At 43.6% G+C, this 17,744-nt stretch overlaps 1 long non-coding RNA gene across 1 annotated transcript; it reads left to right on the forward strand.

The window, feature by feature from the left end:
• The first annotated feature begins 7,873 nt into the window (after window positions 1-7,873).
• On the forward strand, window positions 7,874-10,189 carry LOC145213805 (uncharacterized). Its single transcript, XR_013856890.1, has 2 exons — window positions 7,874-8,177; window positions 8,242-10,189. It is a non-coding gene; the product is annotated as an uncharacterized LOC145213805 (long non-coding RNA).
• The last annotated feature ends 7,555 nt before the right edge of the window (window positions 10,190-17,744 follow it).

Consider the following 17,744-nt stretch of genomic DNA (forward strand, 5'->3'; position numbering starts at 1 on the left):
AATTGCCATCTTAAAAGCCATAAATTAACAATGCACCTTTCTCGCATCTTCTCCTCGCGTGCAGTTCGGTTATAGATCGCGTGCGACCTTGTCGGCTTTAATTAAAACGTAACGTAACGTCACGCGAAGCATTTCATTGAACTCCCGGTGCAAGTTGGAGCATCTTTGCGGTATATGTCAAACGTTCGCATCATGAGATATCAATTCCGGGCGTCTAAACATATTCCGGCCATTCCGTGCACCCACCAAAGCACAAATTAAATCGTGGCTTAAACTTGACCATGTGCGTGACAAGAAATCATGCACGATGAGGAAACCTGTTTGTACACTACTTTATAGATGTTTCAAATCATCCACGACAGCTACAAATCAGTTTTCAACTGAGCGGTTATTCGGGGGGACCCTTTTTTCAACAGAAAGTATAAAAGCGTTATTCTTACTTAGCATTGTCTGGGCGTCACGTTTTGCTTTCATGATCATATCCCCGCTCAATTACTTTATTTCAGGGCCGTCAGATTTCATCGGGCAACGTATCATCGCTACGTAAGCAGGTGACCCACCTTTCCCCTGTCACGCCTCATCTGTGTCGTGGCGTCAATACAGCTTGTGTCTAGTGACGACATTTATAAACAGATACGACAATTTGATCCTATTACCGCACATTGTGTGGCATAATTATGCAGAATTACCTGTGATCAGGACATGTCACCTTAAGGTGTCATTTTAAAACAGTGACTTGAAGAATACAAAAGTATTGGTAACAGAGGTATTATAGGTCAAACTGGCCGACCAATCTGGATCACGTCATCGTGTTACATAGTTCTCGCAATTATCCTGGAATAAATTCTGAACGGTGGTTTAACTGATTATGTCACAGCACAAAATAGTACCCTGTGGCTTGGAACGAAGTGGAAATAAATTTTACATAAATTCCAAAGACTCTTGGTTTCAGAACACAACGGATAAATAACATCTGGTAACACATTTTCCCCACGAATTAAAACCCAACCACTTTGTTTTGACCTTTCACCCAGAAATATAGTTTTCGGTTCCTACATTTAGGTCAAGCTCGTCAGCTTTTTGCAAAGTGAAAATTCTTTGGAACAGAAAGAATCAGTCAACGCCTAAAGTAATCAAAACGTAGAAAACATTAGCGTGTTGATGGTAATCCGCGAGAACTTCCGACAAAGCCATCTCGGTTCACTACATTTAGCAAAAACTCCAAGTCGTTTATTTAACATCTGCACAAAGCCCGTGTTTCGCAAAAAGTTTTTCAAATATGCGGACACACATGAACCGTGGAACCAAATGACCAGCGCTAAAGAGGTTACCGGACTACATTCGCCAGTCAAATGTAATAAGCAATGAGCCTGCACCTCCTGGGGTCAAAATCTGCCCGACCCCGGTTAAAATCCTTGTCGCAAGGTCAAGTGTGTCAATTCGACTCCAAGACCCAAAGGTGACGAAAGACATATGTCACTTCTCATTTCAGGACCCTTCGAGTTTGTTAATTACCCCCCTATTCAAGTAAAATATAACGTTAAAACTAAAAACAATTTTAAATTCTTGATTGAATGGGAACGATCTGTTATGTTGGAAATTTATTCACAAAAATTGTGGGCGCTGCATCAACTTAACTAAAGAATAAAAGCATCCCTGATACACAATGTTTGAACTGTTAGGGCCAATGAAGAGTGCGCCTGGGCGTAGGACAACACACCAAGGTCCAATAAAACTTGCGGACGTGAGAAAGGAGCGAAGGAATTTTCTGATATAGCCAAGGCCGCGAGTGTGAGTGACATTCACACCTGTATTTTGCCTCGGCGTGTGGCGCGTCTAAAGTCTCCTGCATTAAAGCGCGCCCTCTTTTAAACTGACACGAACGATTTGTTGAGACACTTGAAAAGGTATTTGTTATATTATCTGTCCTGTTTAACACGCTGGAATGAACGTGTCGAGTGTGGCCATCTAAATAGTGCCTGTGTAAGACCTGCAGTCTTGTGTCTTGGCACGACATGCTCAAGGTGACCATGTGTGGTCCTATTGCGCTCAATCAATAACACTTTAAAAATAACCCAGTCATATTTTTGTTCTACTTTGGTGAATTATCAACGTATATGATGACACATTCTTGGCATACGAGTTTGGTGAAGGTGTATTTTGATTCCAGGCCGATTGCACTGAGCCCTTGGGAGGACATACACATGCTCTGCTATAAAAACAAGGTGCCAACAAAGCGGCTTTAGTTATAGCCTGAATTCTTTAATATCAGTGATATGCGCAATTAGCGTGGGTTCACAAAATCTGACGACTTGCAATTTCAGCCTTATTTGTTAAAAAAATCGTTACAGTTACAAAATCCATAAGCCGGCAACCACCAACAATCCTTTCCTGTACACACAAAAAAAACATAATGCAGGTTAATCTGCGGGCAAACACTGTCCCCGGTGAACCGACGGGGACCCCAAAATGCGGGTGGCCGCCGTCGACCGGATTGTTAACCAATCAATCAGTTTCCCGTCGCCCCTTCGAATCGACAAGATAATGTACGGCCCTGTTTACATATATTGCTCCTCATTGGTTTATGTCGATCTGTTTGCCTAGATAACGACGTGGCATGCGATAAGGCGATCGAGTCTCTCCTGCGTTTCCGCCGCCGGGGCGTGAGGAAGATGGATCACGTGATCGGGATCGCCATGCGGCGCGACGCCAAACACCGGGAGAATTTGGAAGTTATTTGCCGAAGCTGTGCAAACCACAGTTCAAGAGAAAGCTGGCTTACATGGCCAAAAATGTGCTACTGGATATAACGCTGCTGTTAAAAAACGATTTTATGTTTGCGAAACATGCTCAAGTACCATCTCTTGGCAGAGCAAACGTCGCAGGTGACTTCGGTAACACGAGCGGTGTTAGGTAATGAGAATCGGCGAACTACATATTCCGACACATGTAATTGTTGGTCATTTGTCTGTTACCTAAAAACCACAGGAGATGGCCTAATAAGAACACCTGCACTGGGGTCTGCCAGCAAGCGGATGTAGCAAGTTTAGTTCCGTGCAAGCGGAAAATGTCAGTTAGCTTGTGGCGGGACTGAACTTAGCACGACACTGAAAATATACATTCAAATTTTGATTTACTGTTATGTGCTAGTAAAGATTTATCTCATAACAAAGCTGAAAAATCAACTATAAGGTGAAATAACTATCGTGCGATCAACGCTGTGTACACAATGTTCTCACAACGCGCCTAGTTCAAAGGTACAGCCAGTCTTTCATCTGGATTCATTGTTTTCATAAATGTTTGTCACGCAACGATATTACAACAACATGAGCGTCCCGGATACGAGAATGAATTTGTATTTTCCCCCACTTAAGCACATAATTTATACAACCTGTGTTTAAGAAAACAAACTAACAAGAAAAATTGAATAAGCACCATTAGGTGTTTTCTGTACTGACACCGATTCATGAGAACAGCGGGCATGACCCCAAAGCACTCCCATCATTAATTCAACGCTCGCTAGCACTTTTGCCAGCGAATCAGAAATCAGATAAATAATTGCACGCGTCGGGCGAGCGTGGATTCGAATTATCTCGCTACGTCAAATACATTAACTGCGAATAAATGCGGCCGCCACAAGGTCAAGTCGTACCTCATCATACATGCAAACGAATGGACGTTTTTTGTTTAAGGATTAAATGCACTTCAGTGGTTGAAAATCTGCCTTAGCTTTGTGTTACAGCGCCGCAGAATACTGTGCTTCGACATGGGAACGTAGTACTCACACTAAAAAATTGGACATCCAACTGAACAGAACAATGCGAATAATATCAGGAACTCTAAAATCCACCCCTATTACATGGCTACCAACAATGAGTGCAATACCTCCCCCACACTTACGACGCAGAGCATCAGCTATGAAGATGATACAGAATCTTCAAACACTTCCCGAGGAAATTCCCCTCACCAAAATTATAAGACAAGCACCAAAAACACGTAGACTAAAATCCAGGCATCCAATCTACAACTTAGAGACTGACAACACTTTCGATATGACTGAAAAATGGAAACAATATTGGTTTAATAACATGCCCGCTGGAGGAGAGCTAGTAGACGACCCAACAACTCCACTGCCAGGTTTCGACTTAGCACATAGACGTAACTGGGTAGCAGCGAACCGACTGCGATCAAAACACGCTCGCACTGCCCACATGCTTCAACGCTGGGGCGAAAGAACGAGTTCGGAATGCCCTCACTGTGGGGCAGATAAGCAAGACACCGACCATCTTGTCCTAAAATGCCCCACAACCAAGTTACAAGGTGGATATCGGACCGTACATGAATGCGATACAGCATTTAGCGACTGGTTTCAAAATATATCCGATCACATCTAAGTTTTTTTGAGACGTGGAAACCATACGACAATATATAGTGGTTGAAAACAACAAAAGTGGCCCTATATGTTGCCTGGACGTTTAAGCACAGTAATTGGCATGTAAACTTGAACAGACATGAAATTGTATTGATTTGATGCGCTGCAGCTGAACACAATTGTGGTGATGAAAGACGAATTAGACAGATTGATGCGAGAACCGCGTCAGGCAAAGTTCATTGACCGAGATGTCAAGTCGACCACAATTCGACAACGATGATAATTCAACAAACCAATTTGCATGTACCCTTAACGGACACAAAGTTATGCATAAAATTATATATTTATGGGTCCCCTTCCTTGAAGGGGACACATCTTGATTTTACTCGATTTCTTTTTTTTTTTTTTCTTTTTTTTTCTTCTTTTTTTTTTTCTTCCCTGAAGTTTGTCCACCCCATTTTGCCCTGAAATGTTTGATGGATTTGGATGAAACTTTCACAGATGGTAGATATAGTTGTGTAGATGTGCCATCTGCTTCGTTTGTCATGATAACCCCAGTATTTACCCCGCTAGACCCCAAAATGTAAAATGTGGTTTGTGCGCACCACAAACGTTAGTTTTGTGTGATGTTATAAAGACAACTACATATGGTACTCATGTTTAAGGATTGCTTGGTGAACGTGTTTGCGGATAGCAGTCAAGGGGGTTGTTCACAGCCTTGTGACGTCATAAGTCATTAGGTTGTTTGTTAAAACGCCCCCTAGTGGTCAAAATTGAAACATTGGCCAATTTGGACAAAATTTTACAGGATTGTTGTTTGGGTCATCTTGTGACGTCATAAGTTATTACGGTTGTTGGTTAAAACGCCCCCTAGTGGTCGAAATTGAAACATTGGCCGATTTGGACAAAATTTTACAGGATTGTTGTTTGGGTCATTGCAGTTTCATATTTTCAACATTAGGGTGAAGAACCCCATCAGTTACCCCACTAGCCCCCTAAAATGGGTGAATATTTAAACAGGGTCGGAATTGGCTGAAATTTGGATAGCTTGTATAATTTGCCATTTACAATTGATGATTGTTGTGTTAAAACCTGTAGCCCCAGCATTTACCCCACTAGCCCCCTAAAATGGGTGAATTTTTAAACAGGGTTGGATTTGGCTGAAATTTGGATAGCTTGTACAATTTGCCATTTACAAATGATGATTGTTGTGTTAAACCCTGTAGCCCCATCAGTTACCCCACTAGCCCCCTAAAAAGGATAAATTTTTTAAACAGGGTCGGAATTGGCTGAAATTTGGATAGCTTGTACAATTTGCCATTTACAAATGACGATTGTTGTGTTAAACCCTGTAGCCCCAATAGTCACCCTGCTAGCCCCCTAAAATGGGTGAGTTTTTAAACAGTGGGCAATTGTTGGAAATGTTATGCCATTTATAGGTATCGATTGTTGTGTTTTACTTCTTTGTTTTAAACTAGACAAACTTTAAACAATGCTTGAATTGAGTCGATTTGTATAGTTTGAACTTTGCATAGCATGACTATTTAATCCTAGTACCAATCACAGTGTTTTACTTTACAACACCAAAGTTTCTTATGGTTATCTCTTGAAATGCAGTGTTTACAACTTTGCATGTGTGGGGACCCATGAGTTTCTGCCTGCAGAAACAACTAACGTTTTAAAAGACGGTGGCAAATATGGGACCCAATATAAAATAAGTGAAGGAATTATATTTATGTTTTAAAATAGATCATAGTGTATGTGCAAGGGCAATATGTGCTAAGCCACCCTTCTAGTTTTTTATTTCTTTTAATTCTATTACTTCAGTTGTAAGGAAGGTCTTGGTATGTATGTTTGTCTGTCTAGCTGGTGGGCCACCTGTTTCGCTGATGGACGACACAGGAAGATGCCAACACAGCTGCGCAAAGCAACCACCCTTGAAGTTGTAATCGAAAACCAGAAGACGAGTCGATCCAGCTGACCACCAGGACGTTGTGTTGTCATTCCTGTCTTGGCAATCGGCCTGACCACAAGCGTATGCACGTGTGATGGAAATCTGCACCAAACAACATCATAATGGGACAAGCTTCCATAACAAACCCTTGCCACAACGCCCTGATTGATCCAGGGAAACACTTAGAGTGATGGATGAGACCCAAACCGGACAACGTCCAACTATGAGAAGAGGTCTTGAAATAAGTCCAAAGACTTACACGCAATCTAGGCATAAAGGACGTTGCTACAGAAGGACGTCGCATAGGCGCAGCAGCACAATAGGAAGGTATGCAATCCTGATTCGCTTGTGGGAGGGGACGATCTACCGAAAATTATCAATGATCGTTCAATGAGATTGTGAAACAGGTGTCGGCTCAGAGCGTTCATCCGTTAATGCTAATGTAAATAGGCTGAGAATGTTCTCACGTTTATTCGCGACGCTGTGTCTTTGCAAATGATGTAATGCTGGAGTTCCAAACTTGGATTTTTTTATTTTAATTTACAATGTACAGGGCTGTTAAGCAATAAAACATCATCAGCGCTCGACTGGGAAAATGCAGTATTGTCCACCATGATGACTTACCAATCGTGTCAATCGTTCAAAACAGGAAAACCGTTGTGATAAAAAGGCTCAATACCACATTGACGTCTATTTATAAGCAAATGAGTTCTTCTGTCATTTGACAAAAAGTTCAATTACGCTTTTGATAGTATCACCATAGGCTAGGCTATACTTGACAGAGAAAGGGCACAATTAGTGATGGAGATGACACCTGCGACCATGTCGATTTAAATTCGGGCATGTACTTGGGCAATATGCACCGGTTCGACATAAAGTACCAATTTTCAACCAGGTATAATTTTGCAGATGCGCATTTGCGGCCACAATTCGGGATCGACGATGGACACCCGAAAATTACCAAAACCGCTTCTTTTTCTGGAAACGCCCGCTTTCGTCGATGACCCCTGATATTTAACACTCGGTCTGGCGCATTGATGAGTTTTTGCAATGGTCGCCAGAGTGACTCTCCACTTGTAAACGCCATCACACCAAAGACTTTTCAATCGGGCCGAGTTTACAAAATACCACCACGGCTGTAAACAACAGTGGTCAATAGGAGGTTGTCTAGGGGTTGACGCCGATGCTACGACGTCTAACATGCAAGCCGAGGTAAAATGGATTCAATAAAAACCAGCCGGCGCCAAATACTGCGCAGCGACACTGTTGCACCCAGGTAAGTCCTTTCGGCCACGCGTTTGGCGTCGAGTGGCATCATTTGAGACACACCTTTCTTTTCTCAAGGGGAAGGAAGGGATCAAGGGTCAAGACGAGGGTCTCGGGGTTTTAAGTGATATTGCATGTGACTTGTGACGGGGATCCCACTCGAACACGTGGTCGGTGACGTGCGCACACGGAAACGGAAGATGCGAAAGACGCAGCTCGCTTACAAAGGGACCGCAAGTTTCACTTGTGGCAGTAAACTGAACACCCGGTAAGTGGTTCAACTTGAGCGAACTTCAATGGACGATCGGTTTAATCTGAAAACTTCACAGCGCTGATGTCTAGCCGGTCAACTGCTGATGAGCTTGCGACTTCCGTTTGGGTACTTATTTTTCGAACTACGCCAAAAATCTTCATGTGACCTCTAACTTTCGGCTTTTGACCGTCACTTCGCACGGGTATAGACAAACTTTTCACATCCGATCACAGGCTAATGTTGAATTTAAAATGTTTTAAAGCTGAGCGACTCTGCTGATGGGAAAGGATAGGAATGGCAGTACGAAAATTCGAGCCCTTTAAACTTGCAGAGTAAATAAAAATATGTCGGTTATGATTGTACATACACATCTATTGCTTCCTAAACATTTTACAGTCTCCTATCACTGACAATATATGAGAAAATGGCGTGGAAGAAGATGCCGAAGTAAACCTTTCTCCGTCGTTTTGATCATTGCGAAGTACGGACATGGGACAAGATTTAGTTCGATTTCGGGTCGGCCCTACCCCTAGTGCCTTTAGAATGTCGTGTCTGGATGGGGTAAATCTTCTTCACAAGGTGACAGATGGGAAAGTTGCTTGTCGCTGTATGGCAAAAAATAGTGAACACGAAAAGTGATGACCGCGGGAACGCGAGACATAGGACATATCCACGTGGACGAAGGAAACCGCAACATATACGCCAGCTCAGCTATGATAATCGCATTGTTGTGGGAATGTTCGACAGCGTGACCAAACTGATATTCATGTTGGGGTACACGAGTGGGTGGCCATTGTCCAAGAAAACAGTGGGCTCGTTTCCAGTTTTTAATTTCCGTCGATTGTTGCGGCGTGACAGTTTACCTAGGGCAGGCGTTCTTACACAAACTTCCCAATCTAAACCCTTGAGAATATGCGCCGCACAAAAGACCTGGCGAAGAATGGAGGCGGGCATTTGATCAGGGTCTGAATTAATCGCAGCTGCTTCTCACACTTAAACTAAAGGTTCCAGCTTCTGTTACTTGTCAACGATGTCTATTATCATGCGACGTGTGAACGCCGGTGCTAGGTAAACTTACAATCAATGACACATCCCTACTTTGATCCGTTGCGAATTGAGACACCCTTGAGTGGCATTCCGTGCGCATTCACACTCACAATCAAGCGAGTTGTTTGAAAGCGACACGAGACAATGATAGGGGGAGTGGATCTCCTATTCCGCCGGAAGAATGCAGAAAGGATAGCAAGGTGCGAAACGATCGTAAATTATAAAACCGAACCAAGTACTCCCGACACCTGTACGTATTCAGGGGCAAGTGGCCAGGTCGCAGTTCTCGCGAAGGGTTCATCGCAACAAATTTGTCGACATCTCCCGATCTCCCACCGTTGCTGGCTCGCTTGGGCAAAGCAAACAGCGGCCCAGTGGCACGCGGGTATCCCGTTACGGCGCGGGGGAGGGACACTTCGTGTTGCCTTACTACTGCCCCATTGTCACTTAGATAAACATTATTTTAAGCTCTCCTAACGATAAGATGTCGCAACGCGCCACGCGGAGTGTAACATAAGGCCCTAACCTGGCGAGCCAGTTTCTCACGCTCGCATGCCTGTTTTTGTTATAACCGTCACCCGGTTAGGTGATATATAAACGAGAGTTTGTTAAAAAAGCACTACAATTTGTAAATTTTAACAAACTGCCAAACATTTTTTCGTATATTGATTTTGTCGTATTGTTTTTTTGAGAACGAAAGTCTGTAAGGGGGAGCGGATCATTTATCGGCTTTTGGATTAAGTGAGGAAGCAGATCGGATGCGGTGTCGAGTTTCTGCGGTTGCCATTCCCACACACCGACGGTACACGGAATTAGACGGATCAAGAAATTGTTCAGTTTGATCAATGAACAGGGGCTCCGACCCCCTCGACACGCAGTCAACAGAAACCGAAAAAAGGCTAACGGAGCCATTTTATATCTTCCCTTTGTTTTTAACTGACAACTGAAGTAATCACAAAGGCAAAAAATCTATTTTATCTCTGCGTTTGACCAGGTCCGCCCGCGAGAATGTTTATTCTTGAATTACTGTCGACATGTGACTGTATACATTAGCCGCTTTTTGGCATATTGTCAAATAAGTGTATTTGCTTGGCCATTTGTTCATTTGCTCGCCATCAAAATATTGTGTTTGAGCAACGCTATTTGTTTCTCGCCATTCCGCTTTGGATTCCCGCATTGCCAACACTGACATTGTTTAACGGTTTCCTTCGGTTACACGCCTATCCGGGCGTGATTGATTGCTTTTATTTTTCCGCCGTGAACAGCACAACAAAACAGGATTTTCATTTTCAGTGAATAGTTTTTCGTATGCTGTAATGGCGCCAGAGACTGTCTTGAAAAGCGACTTCGGTACTTGCAGCCGCGAAATAGCCACATGCATCTCGGTGCTGTAACATTAACCGACGACGTTCCTAATCCCCTAATCTGTCACAACAGAAGCACCGCGCAGCGGCCTCTTAAATTAGGGTCAATCGAAGCGAACCCCGAAACAAGTCAATCGGCGATGATTCGCACAAAAACAACACACACCGATTGCGTGTGATCGAATGGCATCCCTACGATGCACCCTTCTCTGCCCGAGCCCAGACAGTGCCCCCGCTAGACTCGGACGCTAATGCGTCATTATGGTTTGGAGGAAAAGTGATTTTCGTTTCTCGATCATTCTGACGGAACTAATGCGGGTTCTCCGGTTTCCAGCGCCGCCAGGAACAACGAGCTAAATTTGTCACTGCATTGGTGCCAAAACATGTCTACACCCTTTACATTTTAAAAACGCTGGCTCGAATGTACTTCCAGGCGCCAGGAATGCTAGTTGGCAACGGACGCACAAAAAATGTATGTGGGCAAATAATATACGGGCACTACTAACGGCTATGTAGCATTATATGCTTAAAGACAGTTCACACCTGTTGCGTTGTGTCACGATCTGTCATAAAACTCAGATAACGCGAATGGATTATCGCGTAAAGGTATATTGCCCGATTTGTTTTATCGGGCCGACTCAATTACACAGCAACAGAGCAAGTGCAGTGTTGCTTAAACAGCACGCATCACCAAACCACAGATGAATTTGAACTTCCCACTCACACAGGGCCTTGCGCAGCAGCTGTTTTAGTGAACTTGTGGAAGGCAAGCGCACGCATCCCCGCAAATACAACTCAACATACAAGCGATCTGGATTGTCAACACCTTAGCCTTTTGTTGAGCGATATCAAGCCGATCTCGAAGGCTGCCGCTGCACAGGTGTTTTGCGGTCCCGTGACATCATCGCCATGCGGGGTCTGACAACGACTCGTTTACAGTTTCAAATCGCGATGTCTTATCGCGGTACTTGGGGATTGAATTAGCTAAACGGCCATGAAGTACTTGACCTACGCATCTGGCGATTCCTCCAACTACGGCTCCATAAAGATTTAAACAGAACCGCACACCATCAAGTAATATGGGCAACAACTAATAAAGCCTAGAAGATGAACTTTAAATCACATCTGTACCTTAAATGAAAGCTTAGAACAGGACTACTGTTTGATAGTTCACTTCCACTTTTTCCAAAGTTTTATTCCTGGGGTTTACAGTCACGAAAATGGAAGATTGCAGTCTCTCTGTAACAGTAAATTCAGGCAAGGGTAACGTTATACTTAAAAACCCAAATACCGTACTGTAAGTTTTATTTTATCTTCGGTTAACCTTTGTGTTCTTATGTTACATCGCTCGCCAACGGCGAATCTTGCTTCATATTAGACGGGGATTCATATGCGGTTGCCAAAGAAGAAAACACGCTCGGCCACCACTAATGCCACAAAGCAATGTCCTTGTCGGTTCCGACCATTCAAGCCAATAATTGTGCAACTCTACTCTTCAACACGTGTTACATGGGTTAGTCATGCAGGTGTCTTAATCTTATAAACTCGACGGACAATCTGCGCTTCTCGTTTGCCCGGTAAATCTAGATCCCAGGTTGCCAGATAGCAGTTTTTTGTGTCAGGTCATGAAGCAAACCCCTTTCAGTCAAATTCGGTGACACGTGGGATATTTGAAAAATTCCAGTGACGGTATGTGAATATTCTAAAAAAACGTTCTCAAACGCTGAGGGCAATTATAATCTTAGTTTGTCATTTTTTCTCTTCGTGTGGGAAATTCAATATGAGGAGGTTCAGCACAATACAGCCGGCATTTTCAGTTTTGCACATATGTCTATACCTTAGCAGTGTTTGCAAACGGATGACCATTTACGTATGGGTTTGGCGCGTGGTTTTCATGGTGCATGGATAGAGGCCAAGTTTCAGGTCATTTACTCGTGATCCTAACTACGTTTTTACAAGTCGTAATAACGGAGATCCATCTTCATTAGACAGCACCGAATTAGAACTTCGTAAACCGACAAACTCAACTTCCCATCACTCATCACTATAGTCAAGGGTGGTCTAATCAAGCGTCGTTAGATGATACCGGCACCTTGAAAAAAAGTTGCTAAGCCACATCGCAACTATTTTGTTTCATCTAATTGCACCGCAACAAACAGGTTGAACTGCGTGCTTGGACGCATATCAAACACGTAGTGTTACTAGATGTTAGCCGCAACCACGCGCCCGACAATTGGCGAACAAATGACAACGTCAAGTCTTTTGTCGCTTTCTGGAGATAACGTGTAGGCCTGTTGTTTTCTGCGGTTAAGGCCGGAGATTCAGTGAATGACAACAAGCTGCGAAGCAAGATTTTTAACCACAAGAAAACCAAAAGCTACGAAAAACGGCAACGTTAGTGTTTCCACGCCGTAAATTTCGAGCTAACAATAGGAAAAAGTGCGGAATTTAGCTTTCACCGTGATTGTTCTTTCGTTCCCTATAAGTGTAATTCGCCAAACAACCGGTTGCTCATACCGAGCACCCACACAGCACGAATTTTCGCGCCCATTTGCCGCACATTTAGGGCGCGACAGATTCAATAATCCCGCATATCATCGGCGCTGACATGCGGCATATCCGACCGGTCGCTGCTTGCCGTCACTCGCCACAAACCTGCCACCATGCCACGGGTCAAATGAGGTTATATTGTCCACTTCCGTCCAGCGGCAGCACTTCCGTCCAGCGGCAGCACGTCCGCTGGGGCGTGAGATGCTTCCCACTAACACAGTTCGTGCGCGGGTCACACAAATGAAAATATTTCCGAGCAGCAAAAACACCGCCGGTGTCACTGCTGAATACTGAACATGACACGCAACCGTAAGCGACAACAGTTTGCTGGTGTTTACTCTAAGAAGCGACGCTGCGGCATTGGCCCAGAGAAGAATTCCCCATTTCCCGTGTTGGCAGATCGTTGACAACCCCCCAAGAACGTTGCTATTTTATCAAAGGCAAGAATAAATTCACCTTTAAGTCTTATGGTGACAGCGTGGAATTTTACACCCAGGGCCGACTACTAGCCTAAAAATATCGTTGCTTTTCGTTTTTTTTATCTTTATGAGCATTAAAAGGACATGACACGACAAGTACATGACCCCCGCAACTTCCGCTTCCTGGATGTCCCCGAGACGTCATGTTTTGACGTCACATGTTTGTTGGTTAGCCAGGAACCTTTGGGATCACTGAAGGGCATCTTGATATCCGAAGCGATACAAAAGTTCTTCCTACCAAAAACGAACACAGACAAACTTTATGCGGCAACCAGCAGCTGCAAGGACGACTCCAGTTCGCTGATGGCTGCGAAAACTAACGTGCAGCATCAAGGGCATATTCGCTGACACAATGCGACCAGGGGAGTAAATTATCGCGTTTCGGAAGCGCGTTGGATTTCTAAAAGTCGCGAATTGCTTCGACCCTTGTTTTGGGTCGATCCCGGATGGAAATTGGAGCGCTGCCCGGCCGGCGTCACAAAAGCTGTTGATGAGGTCACAATGCCGCTTCGGCTGCTGCGGACAATGCGGAAAACAAAAAAGCGGGACCGCCGCGCGAAAGAAACTCTTTTTGATTTCCCCAGAAACACCGCAGACAGTCTATTACGGAACACGCATTACCTAATTTTTTCTAAGACTGTTTGATTTTGTTGCAAATCCTTCACGCCGCTTTGTGGATGTGCTCGACGCAGCGTGTCAACTGCGTACAGGAAAATTGTGATTTATTACCGGGTTTAGCTGGGTGCCTTGTTGCGAAATGTGGAAACAACGCGATGTCGGTTGAAAGCTGTAAATTAAATTAACGCAGTTTAACGGTGAGTCGTTTGCCCTTCCAATCCATTTCAACCGAACACTGAGTTATTGTTAAAAAAATATGTTTTTCACACGCCGTTTGAAGCCTGAGCGTGAGAATGCAAGGTTGTAAAGATCCATAATAAGATATTTTCACAACATTCGTAGTGCTTTCTTATATGTATGGCCTATTAAAAAACAGGGTACTGAAAACTACGGTTAGTTCGACAATATGTGACCTTAAATTACAACAACATCACGGGTATAATTTAACCACTTGCCAAGTGGACATCCAAGCTTCTGTCCACCTCCAGTTGTGCAAACAATCACATCAGCTGACTTCTGCCTTGGGTGATCTATCACTGTGTTTGAGACCAGGCGGTCAAATTTCCAAAAAATAAGGACAAAGAATCGAAGTTCGTGGCAAAACTAGTATGATTCACTGATAGAGCTTGCCTTGACAACACGTTGACCCCGCAAAAAACAAAACAAATTACAATAACAGTATCATAAAATTGGTAATGTTATTCTTTTTATATCTATTTAGTAGTATGAAAGTTTTCTATTTTTTCTTAAAAAATCAAAAACAATTATTGCTACCAATGATTGTGTTTAATTGCAAAACAACAATAACTAATTTTAGCTGAAGTTGCGAAAATCGGACCTGCTTTGAAACAGTGTGTGGTCCTTCAATCCCGTGACAACATGTGCAATGAGCAGGACAGGTAGATAAAATTAAGCCCCCTTACGCGTCGCGGCCCAGCTGACAATCTTTGAAGTCGTTCCTCTGCATAAACAGTTGTTTTTTGGGCGGCGACATAACAGACAGTCTGGTGATCACAAGGACGCCGGCGTTACGTATTTACGATACGTAGTTGGGGAAATTTGTGTTGGTTCTCGCGCCCATATTTCATCCACTACAAACGTAAGCTACCAGCGAAGGTTGCGTGCAGTCCAGAACTGACGAAATCATGAAGTGATGCCTAAAACAACAGCGCGGCCTCGAACGTGTGATGGATTTAGACAAGGCTCCTGGTTTTGAAAGTGTGATTCACTTTACCCGCTTTCAGTCGACCTCTGATATGGATGTCTACTAAACAGCCTGTTGTTTTAGCGCGGTACTTCGCAGCGCTGCCCCACCGTACATTTTACTGAAACATGTGTGCCCAAGCGCTGTGGGAAATGACATTTTACTAATTGCTGATTCCTAATCATGATACACCCTTTTCTGTTCCCTTTAAATGCCAAACAACAAGCAAAAAGGTCGACAAACCCGAAAAGTCCAGATACTCAAATCGTAAAAGGTCTCGTGGGACCAAAACCTTTACCACATGTTCGGTGGTGGTTTAAGTTGCCAAGGCACGTCGGTTATAAAACTTGTATACTGTGCTTAAATACGATTCCCAACCACAAAGTTGGTAATTAACAGTTTTTCGTCGACATCATGGTTTTACGTAGAATTTCACGTCCTGGAACCCAGAGATTAAGCAAAGGTAAGCCAGGCTCCTTGGCTTGTCACACAGTCCACTTGGTTTTTGATCAAAGCTGGCTAATTGTAACCAAAGACTAGGATCGACTGTCAGCACCTGCCCGTGTCCAGTGGCCAAATGACCTGCACATGTTGCTAATGAGCGTAAGGCTCTGTGCAAATCTGCTGGTGCAGGTTTTACCGTGCTGGTAAGTTTACTTAGCAAAATCGTGACTCTGCCACGTTCCTACACGTTTATGATAAAAATCTAAAAGGCAAGTTTTCTATCTAGCTGGCTTACATTTTTTGATTAAGTTTTAAGGAAAAAGTTACTTCATCCAGTTTTCAAATAGTTTTGTTTAAGCTATACTTAAAACTACAACAGGAAACCACGGAAATCTTGGAAACTACTGTCTTCAGGATTTCCATATTTACGTTTGGTAATTCGTCTTGATCGGCGCAAAAAATCTGGGATTCTCACCCGGTTGGATTATGAAAGGAATGACTCGTTGGCTACTCACGGAGCAAGCGAAGGAGATAAAAAAATTCTTTGCTTCGACGTCTTATGTCAAAGAAGTAATACTATGAACGATTTTTATTCTCGGCGTGGGAATTTTTTTCTGGTACATTTGTTTGGTGACAAAATGGTCGAAAGTTAATGGATGCCCAAACAAGGATTTGTGATGTATGTAATCATGCACGGCACATTGTGACGTACACATACCCAGCTTAGGTTCAGTGACGTCAGGTGCGCGGGAAGCAGCACGAGTGCTTTCACTTGTCAATCTTGACTAAATAAAGCAAACGGGAGAAGAACAAAGACAATTTGTGGCAGCAGTGGGCGCTTACAAAACAGATCGCTTCCTTGCGTCTGATTCGAGATAAAACGTCTCAAATGCAGACGGCGAGGAAACGTGAAGGTTACAGGTAGTGATGCCACTCGGAATAGTGCGTTTTCCTACACACACCCACAAAGCATCCGCCATCTGAACGGGATGCGCGCACGGGCGCCCCTTCCTGACATTACGCTGTTGACGATGTAACCGCACTGGGGCAATGATTTTGTAAATCCGGCTTTCTCCCCCACAGACGACCGCAAAATAAGCTGATGCACAGGTGTTCAAGAGCATGACCCTAGCGTAGGTGGTGGAGCTTTGGTTAGTCGATACACACAATCTTTAATAACCCACATCCAACCTTCTGACCGTAACCGCCGGTTTATATGTCTGGCTGCTCTTACACGTCCACACCTGCTTACCACCCATTTGTACACGCAATACGGCACTTTGTAACATGTTAAACAAAGCAAACAGTTTACATAAACCAGAGGGTGGAACTTATTTAATTTAAGTGACTGAAATAAGATTGTTTCCTAGAAAACAAATTACTGTCATACGTACGTAATCGCTTTTGTTGTTAAACCAAGCTTTACTTCCTCCAATACGGCTCTGGTAAACACATTGTGTAGAATGTGTACGTTGCGTTCCTTCCAGGTATCGGTATGCAGTGATAGTTAAGTAATATTATTCCAGGTTTCATAATTTCAAACCTACTATACGCTTTACGTTTCTATAACTTTATATTTGACATTGGAGTGTATTTTGAATTTACGCAAATAAAAAGCAAATGTTTTGCACTCATGACGTTAAACTACCTATAAGTAGAAATAGTGACCGAAAAGAGACCCTAGGACCATGGGCGCCGGCAGAAAATTTTGCAAGAGGGGGCAAGTTTTGGCTGATACTTTACCGCATCAAGAATTTGTTACATATGAAGCCATAAATCGTGTACTTTACTATTGAGTTGCCTAAGAGTTAAAACATTTAACGATGTAACAAATCCCCACGCTGCCACTTTAATTAGGTTTGCTGCAAAATATGTTAAATTGAGGTACACTGAAATTCCAGGGGGGGGGGCAAGTGCGGCGCCCATGCCTAGGACGTTGACCCTCTTGATATCTCAAAGTGTATACCAACACGTATGAGTAACTCACGCTCTATCAACGTTAAAATGACATGTCGAAGAAAACGAATAGCTTTTAACTACGAGTTTCCAGCATAACAGTTCAAGACCGACACAGTTAGATCAGCCACTTGCGCCGCTAATGTATTTTCAAAACACCTGGAGACGCCTTTGCCCGGCCTGTTTGCGATGGGCACTGACAACGAGGAATTCGCGCTATATACGGAATTCGCAGAC

This window comes from Phallusia mammillata, chromosome 2 (genome assembly GCF_965637545.1).
Source record: "Phallusia mammillata chromosome 2, kaPhaMamm4.hap1.1, whole genome shotgun sequence".
Classification (NCBI taxonomy): Eukaryota; Metazoa; Chordata; class Ascidiacea; order Phlebobranchia; family Ascidiidae; genus Phallusia; species Phallusia mammillata.